The 20,988-nt window shown below is 33.9% G+C and overlaps 1 protein-coding gene across 3 annotated transcripts in view; it reads right to left on the reverse strand.

Moving 5' to 3' along the window:
• LOC150110284 (WD repeat-containing protein 89) overlaps window positions 1-16,324 on the reverse strand; it is a 201,711-nt gene extending 185,387 nt beyond the window's left edge. The window contains exon 1 of one of the 3 annotated variants that reach the window (XM_090392484.1): window positions 16,280-16,324. The gene's annotated coding sequence lies outside the window, so the exon portion shown is untranslated. The other 2 variants (XM_090392493.1, XM_090392511.1) reach the window with 2 other exon arrangements.
• Window positions 16,325-20,988: the final 4,664 nt, after the last annotated feature.

Below are 20,988 nucleotides of genomic sequence, written 5' to 3' on the forward strand. Positions count from 1 at the left end.
CTTATCCTACTTGAAATCACTACTTTTCTCAAAAAACTAGTCCTATCATTTTAGGATTATCTCTCTCTCGACAATCTCCATCTTTCAGCTTAGTGCATATGTCCAAGTTCTGATACAGCCATCTTATGATTCCTTATTTCCTTTAACTACTTATGTTCATTCTTTCAATGAACAGTTTCTCCAAGTCCTTGCTACCAAATCAATTTGTAAGTGTAATCTATTCTACAAGTATATATTCCATATATCAACATACTGCACATCACTGTCTTGCACAGTCTGTGCACTAAATTATTACCAATCACAGTTCTCCATCTCAGCTAATTCATATCACACTATAACAACAAGCTCACAATCTTAATCCTTTTTCATTCATGCAACAACTTTTTCGTATATTATCTCATATCATATAAGTACTTTTTCTAACTAAATCAATCATATCTTCTACTTGTTCTACCTGCATGCATGCACAAAGCTTCAGAACCCTTCATTATAAATCTTTATTTTCATATGCTTTCATTATTTGCTCATCTAGCACAACCCAAAATAACAGAATCATTATATCTTCTTTCACTCCCCCAATACATACTTTGTCTCCTTCCTTAGCTATCCTGAAACTTACTGCACGGTTTTCTGTCTCTCCAACTCCTGTTTCATTTAGGCTTAATATTTCTGTCACTGTACTATACTCCACCCCCCCCCCCTTCTATTACTTCTAATCATTTCATCCTCTCATGCACCTTATCAGTTCAATTTGCACTTATATTTTTCCTCCTTCACACATTACTACTGGCCATGTCAGCTCATTTGATTCTTCATAACCTCTCAAAAATTCATCTCTGTCTAATTACCATTTATTTCTGAAAAATTCTTGTATGATCCTATCCTTTCTCCAAAAAAGTATTTACATTTGTAATATATCTCACTGTATTTGGCAAAAACTAAGGAACTTGCATAAAGTTTAAAAAATTAGTTTTACTCTGTTTTTCTCATTTTCTGTTTCATCTCATTCTTTGGAAATAAATCCTACAAATTAATATAAAATTTACTTATTTATATATCTTCCTGATAGGCAGAGTGCTTTGAAGCTCACTTTTAAGTTACTTTATGATTATCCTAGATAGAAAGTGTATGTTGTTGAACCCACAATACCTACTGAATCCATAATAATATAAAGCCACAAAAAATAAAATAAAATAAAAAATGTGTTCCAAAGAAAGAACTAGGAAGAAATTAATGGGTTTTAACAATATGAGTGGTGAGAAAATGTAATCTGCAAAATGGAGTAATCCAACACACTCCGGCAAGACTAACAATAAAAGAAACCTATTAATTCTTCCCCTTTTTTGGGGGATTGTAAGTGGATAACTTCTTGCCAATTTAGTGGTTTAATGTATGATATGCATAACACAGGCATACTTTGTCATATCACACCAAATCCAGAATTTGGCTCCATTAAATTCATTTAAAATAACAGTTAACTTAATCAAATGTTTTGATCAGTAACTAAATTAAGAAATATTATGGAATTGGGAGATGAGAAAGTGAAGAAAGTAAGATTGGGATGCCATCTCTCAAAAGATATCAAAACAAGAAATTACAAAATTCAATTAGGATTTGGTACAACAATAGTTCAAATGAATCAACTTTTATATGCTTGACACTGGATAACTGTGTTACTATTAGATAATTACAAAAGAAGGGTTCCAAAACTTTTATTTAACATCTCAAACACATCAAGTAGAAGCAAAAATAAACTTACAAAAAATGCTGATAACTTTCACAATATGCTTTTGTGTAATCATATTTGCCAGGTTACATTTCTGTTTGTTAAAAAACAGCTTTTCCCATTAGATTCATAATAAAATGATTATACACACATACACAATTTGATAAAGAATTTTATCAAAAGCTCTCACATCCACAGAAGGTTGCAAACCTGAAGTAAATTAGAAACATGGGTGGGTTAATGATGTTTTCTATTTTTATTTATTTATTTTTATGTTAGCAAAAATATGCAGAATACATTTTTTGCTTGGAGAATGGTGAATGAGTGGAATTGATTGCCAGAGGTAGTTGTGAATGTCCCAATGATGAATGAGCTTAAGGAGTGGTATGATAGGTACTGTGTAAATAATGGTTAGTGTGGATCTCCCAGGATGAGTCTTTTTACTCCATACAGATAGCGATCAGGGGCAAATATTCAGGGTGTGCTAGGTGTGTGGTGCTCATCCACCAAATAACAATATCACTGATATTATATTTTTGCATTTATTCCCATTAAAGACTCCCTCAATTGTTTCATGTTTGTTATGGCTTCATGTGATTCCTAAAATTAAACATAATGTGATTCCTAAAATTAAACATAATATACTAACACTTCATGAAGAGGACGTGTAAATATTGCATCACATGTGTTAATAGCGGGTGTGCCATTCAAAATACATACACCTTTGAGCACTTTGAAAAGATGTACAGATGGCGTGGCAGGTCAAATTCTTAGCATTCTAGTAGTTTTAAACTGTTTGGAAGGCGAGGCAGGGCGAGTTCTGAGACAATAGCACCTAGAGGCTGTGATTAGTTATTGTGTCAACTAATCCAACCGAATACTGTCATTTCTCATGAGTTGCTGTTTTTGCTTTCTGAGTTTCATCTGTTTTGCGTACGTGAGGTGTGAACTGACATGGTAGACAAGTTTTTATATATAATATAAAAAAGTTTCTAATATATAATTTTCAATAAATTTATAACTTTTTGCCAATATTTAAATTTGGGAAACAGTATTGCAGTCAAAAGAGATAACTCTTGTCCTCCTCTTCCAAATTTTATACCTTTGAGTATAAGATATACCAACCAAATATAGCATTCTCCTTCATTATTGTTTTCTAATATACAGTATAGATTGAAGATACCAAGATCCTTTATCCAAGTGTAAGCAAATAAAGTTTGCACCTGAATTATTTTCATTACTGGGGCAACTCATGGTAAAGGTGGTATGGCTTCACATCACTTGCCTTGGTACCACGAGTTGCCCTAGTCCTGAAAATACTTCTGGCACAAACTTTGTTTGCCAGCAAAGGTGGGTCGATTGGTAGAGCCTCTACTCCTAATGGCTCATGCTAAAAGTTAAGCAAGTTTGAGCGCAGTTAATAGTTCGAAGGGATTCAATCTTTCAATGCTGTTGGCACGCCCTCCCTTGATGAGTCTTTGGACTCCCTGAAGGTGTCACATAATAATCTCTTGGTATCTTTAATTTATAGTATAACCAAGTGGAAAAACTTTCAACAACTAATATACAGCATCTTAAAACAAATACATTGTCCTCCACTCTGCACAATTTGATTACAATTAATTGATAAAATATTCAAAGTTATCCTACAATTAATTGCATTGGACCAATTAAGATGAGCACTGATGTGCTATACATTCTTAAAACTTTAATGCATCAATAAAAAGGCAATATAAGATCAAACTAATTTGAATTTTGTAGCACGGTTGCATAAGCCACGACAGCACATCTAACCAAAATGGGCACGTGACACCACTTTTACCCTTATAATAATAATCCAGAAATCTTACTCTAGAGACCAAATATAGAACTTTTCAAGCCACTCTAATATGCAAACTAACAATAATACATATTACTGTTATCCTACCATATACTCGTATATCATTAATAACAAACCCTCATGGAGACAAACTCAACAAAGAAGGTCTCACTCACCCACTATTCTCTATGCAAAGAAAATCAACAAATTGCTCCCTTCTTCACAACTTCATACAATTTTCCACAATACTCTTTCATCCTCTAGTCTATATAATTCCTTCCATATTAATCGTGTACGATCCCCTCACAAACATCACTGCTATCAATTAAGCCCTACAATTTACATTTCTTCACTGTGTGCATTCCTCTACTGTGGTTATTTGACTACCATTACCACATACCAGTATTACCATTTCATAATGATTCTTACTCTTGTTTACCACATATCAAAAGAATTCTCTTTGGAATTCTTATGCTATGCAAGAAACAGTAAGTAAAGAAAAAGTGCAACATGAGAAGAGGTTGGCCAGTCTCTTTTCTAACCTACATTTTATACTAATCATGTACCTACTATCTTATATCTCCTCTATAATAACTTATTTTCCAACACTGTCTGATTACACTGTTCATCCATTTCAATTTTACATTATTTACTTGCCTGACTTGGTACTAACCAATCATCATGCTATACGTTCCTTTTTTTCCACACAGATCATCATTCACAATAATGTTTTATTATTATTATTATCTAAGACCTCCAGGAAGTCAAGGACTCATCAAGGAATGCTGTAAATTACCCAACCAAGCTATCATACCTAACCTTGAATTCATTCACACTAGATGTACTCACCACCTGTAAGGGCAAATTATTCCACTCACTCACTGCTCTCTGGAAGAAAAACCTAGCTCTTACCCCTTTCTTGACTGCAAATAAATTTAACTTCCATGAATGCCCCTGTGTTCTCTCCCCACCTTCCATATAACAAAAAAGTTCATCAGTTGAAATGCTATAACACCCATTCAAAAGTTTATAGACCTCTATCATATCACCCCCTCTTTCTCCTGTTAACAGTCTGTAATCCACATACTTGCAATCTGTCTTCACAATCTAAATCCCATAATACATATATAATCTTTATAACTCTTCTTTGCACCCTTTCCACAGCTTCTTTATGCCCTTCGAACCCAGAAGACCAAATCTGCACACAGTAATCCAAGAGTGGTCTTATCAAAGCCTTATAAAGAGGCAAAATTACTACCTTATTCTTACATGTCAAGGTTCGCTTCAACATACCAATTATCCTCTCAGTTGTATTTACAACTTTTGCTGTGTGACCTTTGAACTTTAAATTCTTATCCACCAATACACCAAGATCCCTTGCCCCTTCAGTTTCTTGTAGCATAACCCCGCTAATATAATATGCTGCTGGAACTCTAATCACGCCAAAGTGCATAACTTTACACTTACTAACATTAAACTGACAGCCATTTTCGTTTACCCAGATTTCCAGTCTATTCAAATCATTTTGTAATTGCTGAATATCAGTAGCATCCCTGATTGCCCTGCCTATCTTCGCATCATCAGCAAACAATTGCAAATCTGATGATAGACCCTGCTTGATGTCATTAATGTATAGATTGAACAATAATGGCCCAAGGACTGAACCCTGAGGTACACCAGTGGTTACCTTAAATCTGGCAGATTCACACCCACTGTATACCACTTTTTGATATCTGTCTGTCACCCATCCCCTGATCCAAGTCGACAGATTATGTTCCAATCCCATATTCTCCAGTTTACACAACAGTCTATCATATGGTATCCTATGAAAAGCCTTAGAAAAATCCAACATCATAGTGTATCCATTCCTTTTATCCAACTCAGCCATTGTTATAAAATATGAGCAAATTGCTAAAACATGACCTTCCTTTAGTAAACCCATGCCGTTCCCTGCAGAATACAGAATGCTTGTCTACCCATTGCTGTATGTGAGTTCTTATCAACTTCTCTAAAATCTTCACTACCACACCAGCGATACTAATAGGTCCATAGTTAGACACATCAGTTTTTGCAGCAACCTTGTGCAATGGAACTATCATACATTCCTTCCATTCCTGTGGTATCATTCCTGAGCTGAGACTCAAGTTATACAAATGTATGAAAGGCCTAGCCAATTCAGCTGAACATTCCTTTAACAAATGGGCAGATATTCCATCTGTCCCTATTAACAAATTCTTATCCAGGTTATGCAAGAGCTCTTCAACCTCATTTTCATGAACCTCTAACTCTTAAACCAACGTAGCAGTAGCACAATTAATGCTATATACACCTGGTTGATATATCTTAGCAAAGTGAGCACTCATTAACTGAACAATCTCCTTAGCTTCTGACACTCGTGTACCACCTGCATTCAATTAAGTTATTCTTCCACATTCATTCTTTCTTTTGCTTGTGACATAACGATAAAATTCTTTTGGATTGTCTTTACCTTGCATGGCCAATTTCTTTTCATATTCCGTTTTAGCTTTTCAAAAAATACCCGTTATTACTTTTCTGGCCTGAGCTTTATATATTTCGTAACTCCTATTACTCTTATTCTCATGATATTCTTTCCACAGCATCATCTTCTTGTGGATCTCTAGCTTAATAAGTTGCACATCCATTTCACTCCCAACCTATTCATTCTGCAAACACTAGGGATGCATCCAGATACCGCCTCATTCAAGCACTTTTTCAAAGATTCCCATGCATTGCTCACATTTTTTTCCATTCAGTAACTATACCATGGGACCAAAGATAGTATTCTTCTAAGTTGATCGTAATTTCCAGCTTTGTAATTCAACACGTAGCCTGATTTAATCAGAGCTTCAATACAAGTAGATACTTCCCAAGAAAGAACAGCATGATCACTGTGACCTATTGGTGATAAAATAGCCATATTCTTGACAGAGATCCCTTTTGATGCTATGAGCAAATCCAACACTCTCTGACCTCGAGTTCCTTCTTTCACATGCTGCTTGAGAAAGTTATCTCGCAACAATTCAATAAATTCCTGTTCTTTCTGATCATGAGATTTCTCTTCTACCCAATCAATGTTTGGAAAATTAAAGTCACCCATAATGATCATTCGCTTGGTGCCCATAAGGCTAAATTGGCAATGCATTTCTTCGTCCCCTACAACTGAGCTGCCAGGTAGCAACACCCCACCAAATATTTCATTCTGTTAACCTCCACTTCACACCAAATAGACTCAAACTCATCGCTACATGGGACATTGTTACCATCATTGTTTCTTGTATTTCTACCCTAACTGGACTTAAGTCATCTGATATCATTAGCAGCACTCCTCCTCCCCTCCTATCTCTTCTGTCATTCTTAAAAATAGTATATCCGTTACACTCAATCCCACTTACCATATCTGATTCTGATAGCCAGGTTTCACTAATGCCAACAATCTTAGGCCACATCATATTCAATAAAGCAACAAACTCAACCCCTTTGTTTCTAATGCTCCTGGCATTTGTGTATAGCCATAATAAATTATGACCTAGCCTATTCTTATAATTAGATATGCAATGTATTTGGTCTTGTTCTAGAATTTTCTCTTTTCCCCTCCCCAGACATACTTAAAAGGTCCGAACCAAAGCATATTTTTCCACTCCTTCAACACATATATAACCATGTTCAAAGGCATTTATATCTTTATCACATTTGTATACCATAGCTGAACTTTCATACACATTTTCCACATTCCTCCCTTGATGATCTAGTTTCCCTGACTCTGTGTATTAACCACCTTACCAGCCATTAAAGATCAAATGCGCATCATCAAAAGCTTCGTATCCATCATCAATTTCAATGTAATATCCATGGTATTACAATTTTAATATGCACTTCGCATCCATAGTAATGTGGACGTATATATACGTCCTAGCCGGTAGCATGGTTAAGTCTCATACCAAGAAATAATTTCTCCAGGCTTCTGATGCCAAATGAATTCAAGTGCAGGCTATCATTCTTATACAAATCTTTTCTGCTATCAAACACACCCCACACGTCTAAAAACTCACATCCATATCTTCTACATAGCTTGCATGAAATCATTTGCTATAATCGCCCTCCTTAACTCAGTACTATCATATCTAGGAAGTAATCCTACAATTTTTACTCTTTCACATTTCTTTCCCGCTTCTTCCAACAGACCTTTCATATCTTCTCTCATAGCATGTTTATCACCACTTAAATTATTTGTACCTACCAGCACTACCATTTCTTTTTTGGTTTTGAATTACGTTTGTCAAATTTTTAATTTTGCTCCCAGGAAACTAGAAGTCATGACTTCCTCGGCAAGCGCAAATTTTAAAATTGAGTCACCATACCATAACTCTTTTTCTTAGATATTAACTGACTTACCTTGTTGTTATTAATATTTTGATTACCAAGTTCAGTATTTTCCTGCCTGTTATTGTTCTCATCTTTTTTCTTATCCTGTCGAAGTTTAAACAAACATTTTTCCACCTTTTCCAATTCCCTGTTCGATTTCCTAATAATTTCTTTTAACCAAGCTATTTCTAATGTCAGCGTATCCTCAGATAAATTATTATCATCACTGCAGCAGTGTTTTTATTCAGGAAAAACTCTCTCCTCAGTAGCAACTTCAGCTTTAGTCACTGCCTTGTTACGATGAGTTTTTGGCACCATTTTCAAGAGTAGTAAAAACTAATAATTTCTCTGAAATAATGTTATAAAACACTTGAGTACAATAACTACACTAATAAAACTACAATAATATACTAAAAATACACAATTAAATCTAAGAAAACACTTAATAAATCAACATGTTAATGACTAGAGAGTTCCATCTCCTTCCCACCATAATTATAGTTCTACATCTATTCTATTCTAACTGCAAATTTTTCTTACTTGGCCACCACCTAAGCCAGTACCTTCGCTCACTTTCACCAAACTAGTAGCAATGTTGATATCCCCATTTCCAACTGCAATTTATGAAGCTATCATTAAATCACCACTAAAACTCATTCTGGCTCCATTACATGCTACCTAAGACAGTTTTCCCTGATAATCTAGACATTCAAAATTTTCAGTACACTATCTGCTCCTTTCAATCCATATAATCATAAATAAATTCCTCCAACTGTGCATGTTTTTCTGGATAGGTTTGCAGGATGAAAAACCTAAGTTAGGGAGAAGAAAATTCTTACCATCTCTGTATGAGACAGAATTCTAATCCAGGTCTTTCCAAAAGAGCATTATAGAAACCGATTGAGCCACAGAAGCTCCCCATAATTAGATTTATTTATTTTAACCTCACATACCAAATAGCATTAAACCTATCATATATACTGTCATTTTCCGCCTCCACAATTCCTCTGTTATCATTAGCAAATGTACTCCTTTTCTTTCCTATCCTTCCATTTCTATTAACACCTGACATCCTCAGTTAATCAAGTTTCGTGTATGCTTATTATCCTTGAGCACACTCACTCAATCACTGCATTGTTACAACCTCAGTCCTGTTATTTCCAATATATCTTGCTTCAATATACAAATCTAACAGTTCACATAGTCTCATATGTCATGACCATGTCAATATTTATCTACACTGTAACAAGTTCTCACCATCATTCCTTTCTTCCCATATTATATTACAATTTTTCAAGATAAATACCAATCCTGTTTCATTTGAGAAAATTCCAACTACACTACCATTTTTTCTCACTCCAATTGCTATGCCACATCTCTTTCCCTACTTCAACCATTCTATTCACTTCCTCACTCTCATGTATTTTATACCCACAACCATACTATAATCACACTCTCATCTTTATATGTCCATGTCATTTCACAACTTGCTTTTCAATCTCTCTCTCTCTCTCTCTCTCTCTCTCTCTCTCTCTCTCTGTGACATGTTGACAAATATAAAATTACATTTAAATCAGTTATCAATCACTGGACTAATGAAATCTTGTAGCATATTGTAGTTTCCTCAGGCCAACATCATTAAATTAATTTGTGCTGATTTTCATTGACATATCCCATTCTGATCACCAAAAATTTATAATATTATAAGTACTTACGAGTGAATGCAGACTTTTTTTTTCTCCTATGTGCTGGTAGTTTTCCCCTCCTTTTATACATCCTGGAGATCACTTTGCAGGCTGGTGGTGGATGATTAACAATAATTCATGAATATTTTCATGTTTAAAAATATGCCGCTTGGTCACTGACATTTGCTACACAGATGTCATTTCCCTCAGTTTTGAGAACAGAGGATATGCCACCCATTGTTATAATCTGCTTGCAGGCAATTTTTATGATGGTTATAAACAGTGGTATTCCCTTTCCCAAATGTTGAAAGGTTTCAATGTGCTAAAATTAATAATAATTCATGAATACTTCCACGTTTAAAAATACACGGCTTGGTCACTAATATTTGCTACACAGATGTTATTAGACATTCTGAGTCTGAGCTGCTCGACATATTCACGAATATTATTCTCCTCAGAATATTTCCACTATAAAATATTTATTCATGAAAAATGCTTAGAAAACTAAAATGACAAATTCCAGGAGAACTTCTCGGAGAACAGAGTTTGGGAAACCCTGATGTATATGATCTTATACTCTTAAATAAATTCAATATTCTCTCTCTCTGTGTGTGTGTGTGTGATTTGTATCTACATTCCAGTTATCTTACATCTCCACATTCTCTCATAAAATAGCAGCTACTTCAAATGTCCTACAACAAGTCCATTCGAAAGCAACCATTTCTTTTTAAACATTCCACCTTTCTGATGCATACATTCACAAAATGAATACCTTTGCCTAACAGCACAGCAATCATGCTATTCATTTCCTCCTCAACCCACTATTCTCAAACTTATTCTACATACTAATCACTTTCCCAGTTATACCATTATCCTTCACCTTCTCAGTGTTGTCACTACCACCCTGAATCTTTTGCTGAACTCCTTTTCCACTAACATCAGATCTCTTGATTCCCTACTTATGCAGGATCATCGTGTATTATGATATGTATCATGCAAAACTCTTTAACCCAGAATATAAAACTCTATCCTTTTTGATACAAAGATGGCATACATTTGCAGCTACTCACAATATCAGTTTATTCAAGATTTCCTAAGAAGATATCACTCATTCCAACTTTGCACCATAAGAAAAACTGGATGTTCCCTTTCAGTTGCAAACCAAGCAGAAGAACACAATACAGTCAACAAACATAATACAGTCCTAAGCTTCATCTTTTATTCAAAACAAAATTCCTATCAAACTCCTCAGTATCACTTGCAAGAACAGACCTTATGGCACTATAATAAACAGTCATCTTAGGAAACGTTGCTCTCTGTGTCTCTTTCTCTCTCTCTGTAATACCTTAATACATACTGGTCTGCTACAGTTACTATTATTATTATTCAGGCCTCCATGGAGTCAAAAGACTCATTGTGGGAGGTCCTTCCTAAGAACATAAAGTCTGTCAAGACTCATCAAGGGGAGGTCCCCCCTAAGAAACACAAAGTCTATCATACCACTCCTTAAACTCATTGACTGTTCTCGCTCTCACCACTCTATCAGGCAATGCATTCCACGGTTCAACCACCCTCCACGCAAAGAAACCACTTCTCACCTTCTTGCTCACAGTTTCCTTTCGTAACTTCCAGGGATGGCCTCTTGTCATCACTCCGTCCTGCTGTTCAACCAAGCGAAAGAACTCCCCAGTGTCAACCCAATAGTTTAAAAGTCTCAATCATATCACCTCTCCTTCTATCCACCAAACTCTGCAGTCCACATTCCCTCACCCGATCCTCATAACTATCCTTGTACAGTCCTGAAACCATTTTTGTCATCCATCTTTGTATCCTTTCCACAGTTAATTTATCCCCTTCAAATTCTGGGGACCAAATCTGAGAACAATAGTCCAAGTGTGGTCTGATCAGAGACTTATACAGCGGAATGATAACCCTCTTATCTCTGCAGGTCAGTGTCCTTCTCATAATTGCAGCAATCCTCTTTGTTACCTTCACCACTTTTGCAATATGTCTCCTAAACTTCAGGTTTCTATCAATCATCAACCCCAGATCTCTGGGGTTGATAATTGATTCAACTCATCTACTGTATAAGTAGATGAGTTGAATTATTATCAGATGATGATCTACCAGACACCATATTATCACATGTTATTAGGGACTTCAACTTATAACTTGTAATGCAATATAGTCAAATTCCTTTACAAAATCAAAAAATATCACTACAAATTCATTTCCTCTTAACCAAAATAGCCATTACTTTAAAAAATATAAACTGCTAAAACAAAAATTCCCATTAACAAATCTAAGTTGCAACATATTAATTCATATCCAGTTTACTTAATCCTTGGTTATAGTTCTGGACACGTCTAAAATCCTAACCACTATGCCAGAAATATACAAACTAGTATACAATTTCATACTTGATTCCTGAACAATACATCATCTCTGTAAGCTGCATAAGGAAGGCATGAGCAAGGGAGTAAGCAGCAGGTTTTTTGCACAGAATTGTAAATTACTGGAATGGCTTGTTTGAGAACATTATCTGCAGAGAATTGCACGAGAAACAAATTGTCTGCAGAGAATTTGAATGTATTTAAGGCATGGTATGATCAGCTGCATGTATGACAATGGGACCTCCTAAGATGAGTCTTTGACTCCATGGGGTCTTGGGATAATAATAATACTTGTTTTCATCAAAACATTACAAATACTACCAATCTAATCTTTGTTTCACTACTGCAGTATCTTATCTTGTTAAAATTCTTTGCAAATCACAAGATTCAAGTTATTGACATTTCTTTCAAAATACAATGAGATATTCAATTCCACTGTCCCATTAGACAATCAGACAGCTTGTTTAACTACTACTATCCATCCATTCATCTCTCCTTTAATTGATGTTTTCATCACTTTTTCCACAAATAATATAATTATTCTGTACTGAATAATTTCAGTCAAAATTATTCTTCCAATGCCATTTTTTGATTCAATCAGAAAGTTTTAATTACCATCATCTCAGTGGTGTCTAAGATCAATCTCAGGAGACCAAAATTAACCATTATTCACACAATACCCTTACCTAAACTCATTCACTGACAAAGCTCATAACTATTTCTGACAACTCATCCCACTCTTTCTGCTTTCTATGCAAAACATCTAGTCATTATATCCTTGTTAACCACACTCTTACACAACTTTTATAGGTGACTCTTATTCTGTCCTCTCATTATGTACTTGAAAAACTTCCCCTCTTTTCTACTTGTCAACAAATCAATTATCCTTGTACAGAAAATTCCACAACCCTATCACCATCACCTGCCTCTGGATCCACTCCAAAAAATCCTGATGACCAAATCTATTACTATTACCTGGCACTTCCAAGGACTCATCAAAGAAGTGCATCCTACTCTACTGTACACAACTCCAATGCTTACTTAATTTACCAACTATACACAACAATATCTACTGCCCACTACCAATAATACTTTTTTTTGTTTCTAATGTGTATCTGTTTGTTCTACTAACTTATTTGACTGTATGTGGTATGAAAAACCAGTTTCCAGGAGAAGAAAAAAAGCTACCTCCATATGATATTGGCTAACTCACCTTCAACTGCAAAAAGCTCCATAGAAAGATTCCTTTCATCATGAAGATATTCGAACTTAGGTCCATTCCAACTGAAGGGTACTATGTACCACACAGCTATGGGTCACAGTGAGTCATAAACATGGAGATAATTTCCTTATCTCTAATTGTGGATTTGTCAACATTCCAAATGATTCTTTGTGCTTTTTTAATTTTTTTTTATGTGAATCTTATCCATGAGAGACTGCTAGACTATAGTAAAATTAGTAGCAGGTCTAAGAGTTAGATAATCTGGAAAATGATCTAGAGACCAAACATACTTTTCCAAGTCACTTCAATCCTACCATAAGTAGGATGGTGGTCTCACATATGGCAATGGAATTCATCTAATATCTAAAGACATTCATTCACAAAGCAGCCATGCAGGACAAGATCTGAACTCACAGCCTGTTGGCTGGAAAGCAGATATGATAACCACTTGGCCAAACAGGTCAGCTGACAGGCAATTTTGCTCATGATGATTAAAATATATCTTCTGAACTTCAACTTCTGTCCATCATCATTCCCAAATCTCTACCTCCAGAAATTCCTTTTAGTAAAGTCCCATCAATGTAATACAGTTTGTAATTTTTTCAGTCCAAAGTGCACTTACACTTTCCCACACTGAACTGGCAACCATTATCCTTTGCCCAAACTGTCATTCTATTTAATAACTGATGCTGTAGGATCACTAAACTACTGTTCAATCCAGTTTGGTATCATCACCAAACAAACCAGTACCATTAATGTACAAAACAGCAGTAGTCCATACATTAGATCTCCTTGATTCTGCTCTACCATCTCAAAACTGATGTCTATCAACTATCCTGCCCATATCTATTCCAATTTACAAAATAAATTTCCATTGTAGTATTCTGTGACATCTTACTCAACTTTCAAGATCTACTCTTCACAAAGAGGTACTGCCTTCATGAGTATATTTCTATTCATCACTGCCTGAATTCTAGTAATTTCTGAGATTCTTACCTGTGTATAATTTTCTAACTCTGTTTTGGAGCTTTCTTTATGTAATGTTCGCTTTCCAATCTTTAAGATCCTGACAGTGCTAAGACTTTAAACGGTCAGACAGCACTGCCCGATTCTGGAATTTCTCGTAATACACAGACTAATATCCAATCTAATACCAGAGCTATATTCCCACTGAGATTTCATAACATACTAACCACTTCATCCACCTGCTTACATTAACCACTGCTTATTTGTACTTGGAAGACACCTTCACAAACTGACCATATTGAGTAACAGTTGAATTACTATTATTCAATATAATACACAGATTACGTTTTCAGGGTTACTGGACATGTTTCAAAATATAATGTATTTGGCTGTATAGCTGAATGCTAAAATGGAAAATAACTAATTTATTTTTAAGGAATAAATCTTTTCCATTGAATTACTCAATGGGAAAGATTTATAATGACCTTATTTATAATGAGTTTCTAGAAAATTTTATTTTGTTTTTCCTTTTTTCTAATCAGAATTTGTTCTCATCTGGCCTTATCTTTCAAAATTCAGCTCTTTATTATTTTACTTATATTTTCTCAATAACGTCTCTGAGTATACCCTCTTGATTAAAGTAACAATTTAATTCACCCACTTCAATCCTCATTAAGCTGCATTAATCTAAGAATGCAGCTTAAATAATAAACTTTGCAGGTTTGTAGTAATAAACTTTTGCTGTTGATATGAATGCTAATTCCATACAAATATTACAGTGAAAATATATCTGATATATATATATATATATATATATATATATATATTAATCCATAATGCTGTGGGAACTGAAACCGCACAAGATTTTATTATATCCTCAACTTGCAATTCATAATAGAAATTTGTGCAAAATATACCATCATCCTGAGCAATTAATTTACATTACATAAAATAAAAATAAAACTTTCAAGATTTATTTTAAATGTCATTTACTTCATGTTAAAAAAAATAATCTCATAATGCTTTCAAAATATATCATTTATTATATACATTATGATTACTTTCATATGCATACTAATCTGCAAAAATTAATAAAGAGAATTATATATGTATATATATTAAAAGACTTGCACTGTTTGTAGGCGAAAACTTGACTTTGTGTTTGCTTACTTGAGACATGGATTAAAACCAGGTTTAAAATAGCTTGGTATCTTTAACGTATATTATACCCGAGGTAAAAAACTTTCTACATATATATATATATATATATATTAAACACTTACTGCATAACTCTTATCGGTACCTTAGTTTTTTTTTTTTTTTCCGAAGTATTTGGTACTTCAGTTCTAAATTTAAGGAATCAAATTATTATGTCAGTAATACTTCGTTCATTAAAGAACTGCATAAACTTGTGTCATAAACTTATGTGAATAAGTTTCAAACAGCATCACTGGTGAAGCATTTTTAACTTATGAAATAGAAATGTGATCGACAATGAAGAGAAATCACTGATAAGTACCTAACATAAAATAGCACATATAAATTGTATGACAACGTTTTAAAAAATCTTCATTTAAATTCATTCTTTAAAGTACATAAGTATGGCAACTATAAGAAATGTAACTTACAACAATTAAGAAAAGGAATGCATTATCGAATATGGAACAAAAACAGCATAATAGAAAAAATGACAAGTTCTATCGTAAATTAGGGCACATACACTGGTTATCACAACTAAAACTGATTATTGCATCAACATAATCCCATTCACCGTTAAGTTGAAAATAAAATGGGTTGCATTTCAGAATAATTCACGCTATGAAAGAAACATTTCAAGTTTGGAAGTGAATACCACAAATTTACAGATTCGCGAATAAATAAATCTCTGCTTCTAATCAAGATTAGATATCTAAAAAAATAAATAACATCAATCCAGGGGACTCCAAACAGAAGAAAAAGTATACCTTGCCCTCTCTTGTCTTGTTGGAATAATAATATACAACTATTTCAAAAACTTATATTCAATCTCGTTAGCGAAAACAAAATTTGGAACTAAAAAAGAAATAAATAAAACTCTTCTACTACCAGAGCAACACGTGGGTAGAGGAACGCATCCACAACAGCCAGAGCACATATTCCACTGTCACATTATAGAACCTAACGCCTCCTGGTGATCATGATTTTCTATATCGAGCCGATAGAGGTGATACTTTTGAAGAACTTATACTTCGTGTATGTAGTATTTTCGGTCTATCTATGCAGGAGATTCTAAATGTGTGTGCTTGTGAGTTTAAAGGTATATTGCAACATGTCACTTTCTTTGAGAGATTCTATGTTTGGGGGGGGGGGGGATAATAATTTGACCGTCTTAATTCCATTTCTAAAACATGAATACAAACAGACAATATACTTAAAGACAGTGATCTCAACTTTTATACTGACAAGTTGCAAACGACAAAACACGAAAATAACTAACATGACAAGAGGAACAAGACATAGAGATACGACATGCAGGTATATAAACAACTACATAAATATTTTAAGATAATCTTATTATTATTCTGAATAATCTTATATTATACTTTATGCATAATACCAAATTGGAAAGGAAATTTATATTCTAAATAGAGGTAATATTTCAGGATTTTACTTAGGATCAGTACGTATACTTGAGATACAATACAGTATATAAACTGTTGGCGTAAATTTGGAGCGACCGCAAATCTAAAAGAAAATAAACGTTTTCTGATCTCGCTGTTTTTCTACTATTATTATTATTATTATTTTAAAGGAATGCTGCTTCCTGTGTGCTTTATGGTCGCTAATTCTATAGTACCTTCTAAGTGTATGTGTTATGAAAACTGAAAACTGCACACTTTTAAAAGTGCATGGTCTTCAACAAAGGAAAATTTAACGGTTTGGCGATTTCCGGGAGAATTGTAATAGTAACTCATTCAATTTGTCCGTTTCGGCTTAGTAAGGATTTTCTTGTTCGATTGTTTGGTTTTCTTTTTAGCTTAGCAAGACACCCACTGCGGATGTAATGTTATGCCCGTACTCCTGCCAGCCGATTCAATACAAAAAAAAAAAAAAAAAAAAGAAAGAAAAAGTAATAAAGAAAATCTCTATTTTGGACTGAATTTCTCAAAAAAAAAAAAAAAAAAAAAAAAAAAAAAGAGAGGGGCAGTATAAGGAAAGTATTTATTAATTTTTCTACCCCCCCTCCCCACACACAAAGGTAATGTTCTCGAATTTAACTTTTGTTAAATTTCATTTAACGAAAGAAGTGAATATCATTTTTTTTTTATCTATTACTATTTTTTTCATCTAATACATACATACATACATACATACATATTATGTATGTATGTATGTATGTATATATATATGTATGTATATGTATATGTATATGTATGTATGTATATATATATATATATAATATATATATATATATATATATATATATATATATATATATATATATATATATATATATATATATATATATATATATATATATATATATATATATATATATATATAATTATTTATTTATTTATAAAGAATTGAATGACTAGAACCGAGATTTAAGTAAAAAGATTTTAATATAAAAACACGACTAGTTTCGGCTTGTAACAACCTTCATCAGGTGACATTATAAAAGAAAGAAAAAAGGAAAAAACACTAAAACACTGAAGCTTAATAAACTATGAACATTATAGAGAGTCTCTATACATAATTGACACTAAATCGTTGTGGTTGTATTTAAAACTGTTCTTTCGTTTGTTGCATTGTTGGGAGAGTGCATGCTAGTAGCATCTCGTGAACGCCAGTACATGATTACATGATTACATGATTACTGAATGACAATCTAGGAGGTTGTAGCTCAAGTTATTACTTAGATCAACAGGACTGAAGATGATTTTTCTAGATTCCACGATTTTTCTCTCTAGTTCATCATTCCAACGGAAGATGTTAGTAGATTTTTCCCAGCAGACTTTGTGACTTTGGTTTTCATCATTAAGATTAGCTGAGAAAAGGATATGACTTGATAATGCACTGGCTCGCTGTCTCTTGTAAGTAATGTCCCTCATGTGTTCTTCCATACGCAATTCGACAGATTTGTCTGTCTGCCCAAAATAAGGAATATCACAATCACACAATATTTTATACACACCAGGGTATTTCAGTTGATGATGACAAGGTTTTGGGTGGCTAATTAAGAAACGGATCTTTGGAAGTGGAGTGAACAAGGTTCTGATATTGTATTTTCTTAGAACTTTTTGGTAATTTATGTACTTATGTAAGGAATAGATATATTGCCTTTGAATGTATTTGTTTCTTCTGAGTGATGTCTAGGAGGATTAAGAAGGAATTTTTCAATGATTCTCTTGGAATATCCATTAACTTGAAAGAAGTTTTCAGATGGTTTATTTCTGAAAGAAGTTCATTTGGTTCATCCAGAAGAGAACGGCTCTATGTCCCAAGGTGGAAATTATTCCAAGCTTATGAGGAGGGAAGTGATAGGACTGACTATGCAGATATCTGCTGGTATGTGTGGGCTTTCTGTATATCGATATTTTGAGTTTATCAGAAGAGCGATTCAGTTTGACATCAAGAAAAGGCAGGGAATTATTCGTTTCAAGCTCGGCAGTAAGTAAACTTAACACTTTGATGTCGGCTATTGAGATGTTCGAGGAAAACCATAAGGGAATCATGTCCATGGCTCCAAATAATGAAGACATCATCTACATAGCATTTCCAAACTTTAGGTGTTAAAATAAAGGAAGAGATAGCCTTGGTTTCAAAATCCTCTAAGTAAATATTTGCGAGTACAGGGGATAAAGGATTACCCATAGCCAGTCCATGATTTTGTTTATATATATATTATCTTGAAATTTGAAGTAACCGGACCTGATGCAATGTGTAAGCAAGTCTATCATTTTTTTGGATAACTTGTCCTTGAGTAATGTTAGGACTTCATCTGTTGGGATATTAGTGAACAAAGAAGTTATGTCCAAGCTAGCCATGATGTCATCTTCATTAACTGTAATATCCTTGATGTATGTAACAAATTCTGTAGTGTTTTTGATAAAAGATGGTGAGTTGCAATATTTTATACCCTGGTGTGTATAAAATATTGTGTGATTGTGATATTCCTTATTTTGGGCAGACAGACAAATCTGTCGAATTGCGTATTGAAGAACACATGAGGGACATTACTTACAAGAGACAGCGAGCCAGTGCATTATCAAGTCATATCCTTTTCTCGGCTAATCCTAATGATGAAAACCAAAGTCACAAAGTCTGCTGGGAAAAATCTACGTTGCAATTATGAACTAGATTTACGATGAACTACGATTAATAGATGAACTACGTTGCAATTATGAACGTATCTTCCGTTGCAATGATGAACTAGAGAGAAAAATCGTGGAATACAGAAAAATCATCTTCAATCCTGTTCATCAAAATAATAACTTGAGCTACAACCTCCTAGATTATCATTCAGTAATCATGTAATCATGTACTGGCGTTCACGAAATGCTACTAGCACGCACTTTCCCAACAATACAACTAACGAAAGAACAGCTGTAAATACAACCACAACGATTTAGTGTGTATAGAGATTCTCTATGATGTTCATAGTTTATTTAAGCTTCAGTGTTTTAGTGCTTTTTCTTTTTTCTTTCTTTTATAATGTCACCTGATGAAGGCTGTTACAAGCCGAAACTAGTCGTGTTTTTATATTAAAACCTTTTTACTTAAATCTCGGTTCTAGTCATTCAATTCTTTATAAAAATATGTATGTTAACCGAGTTAATGATCATTCTTTCATATATATATATATATTAGGATAACCAAGTTATTTTATAAACTTGGTTATTTGAACTCCTAATCCCAAGTATGCAAACAATTAAGTTTACGCCTGAAACAAAGTTCAAGTCTAAAGATGATACAACACCAGGGCAACTCATTGTAAAGGTGGGTAAAGCTCTGATCACTATTCTTAGTATTTTCCCATAATGTAAAGCACATCTCACTAGAAGATGTATACTGCAATGCATTATGGATGGGGTCACTACCCAGACCGGTTTCAACCTTTTTTGAGGTCTCCTCAGTGGGTAGCTAGACCCTAAATACCAAGGTTATAGTAATACGGAGCCTTATCAACTTTACGTATAGAAGTTGCAACAAGGTGTTTTTATGTTAAGAAAAATCTCTGGAGGAGATATAGATGTAATAAATTTTTCACCTTGGGGATATTGTATATTAGGATAACCAAGTTATTTTATAAACTTGGTTATTTTAACTCCTAATCCCAAGTAAAAGCAGCTTGTTGCAACGTCTATATATATATATATATATACATATATATATATATATTTGTTGCCAACAATGCAACAAACGAAAGAACAGCTTTAAATATAACTACAACGTTTTCATGCTAATTATGTATAGAGACTCTCTATGTTGTTCATAGTATTTTAACCTTCAGTGTTTAGTGTTTTTTCCTTTTTTCTTTCTTTTATAATGCCACCTGATAAAGGCTGTTACAGGCCGAAACTAGTGGTGTTTTTATATTAATATGTGTGTAAATAAGTTTTTTTAACTTGGGTAATGTATATTAGGGTTACCAAGTAATTTTATAAACTTGGTTATTTTACTCCTAATCCCAAGTAAGCAAACAGTTAAGTTTGCGCCTGAACGTAGTTCACGTCTAAAGGTGGTGCAACACCAGGGCTACTCATTGTAAAGGTGGGTAAAGCTCTGATCACTATTCTTAGTATTTTCTA

Source organism: Typopeltis vanoorti, chromosome 1 (assembly GCF_054136105.1).
Source record: "Typopeltis vanoorti isolate ZY-2024b chromosome 1, IOZ_Tvanoo_1.0, whole genome shotgun sequence".
In the NCBI taxonomy this organism is placed as follows: Eukaryota; Metazoa; Arthropoda; class Arachnida; order Uropygi; family Thelyphonidae; genus Typopeltis; species Typopeltis vanoorti.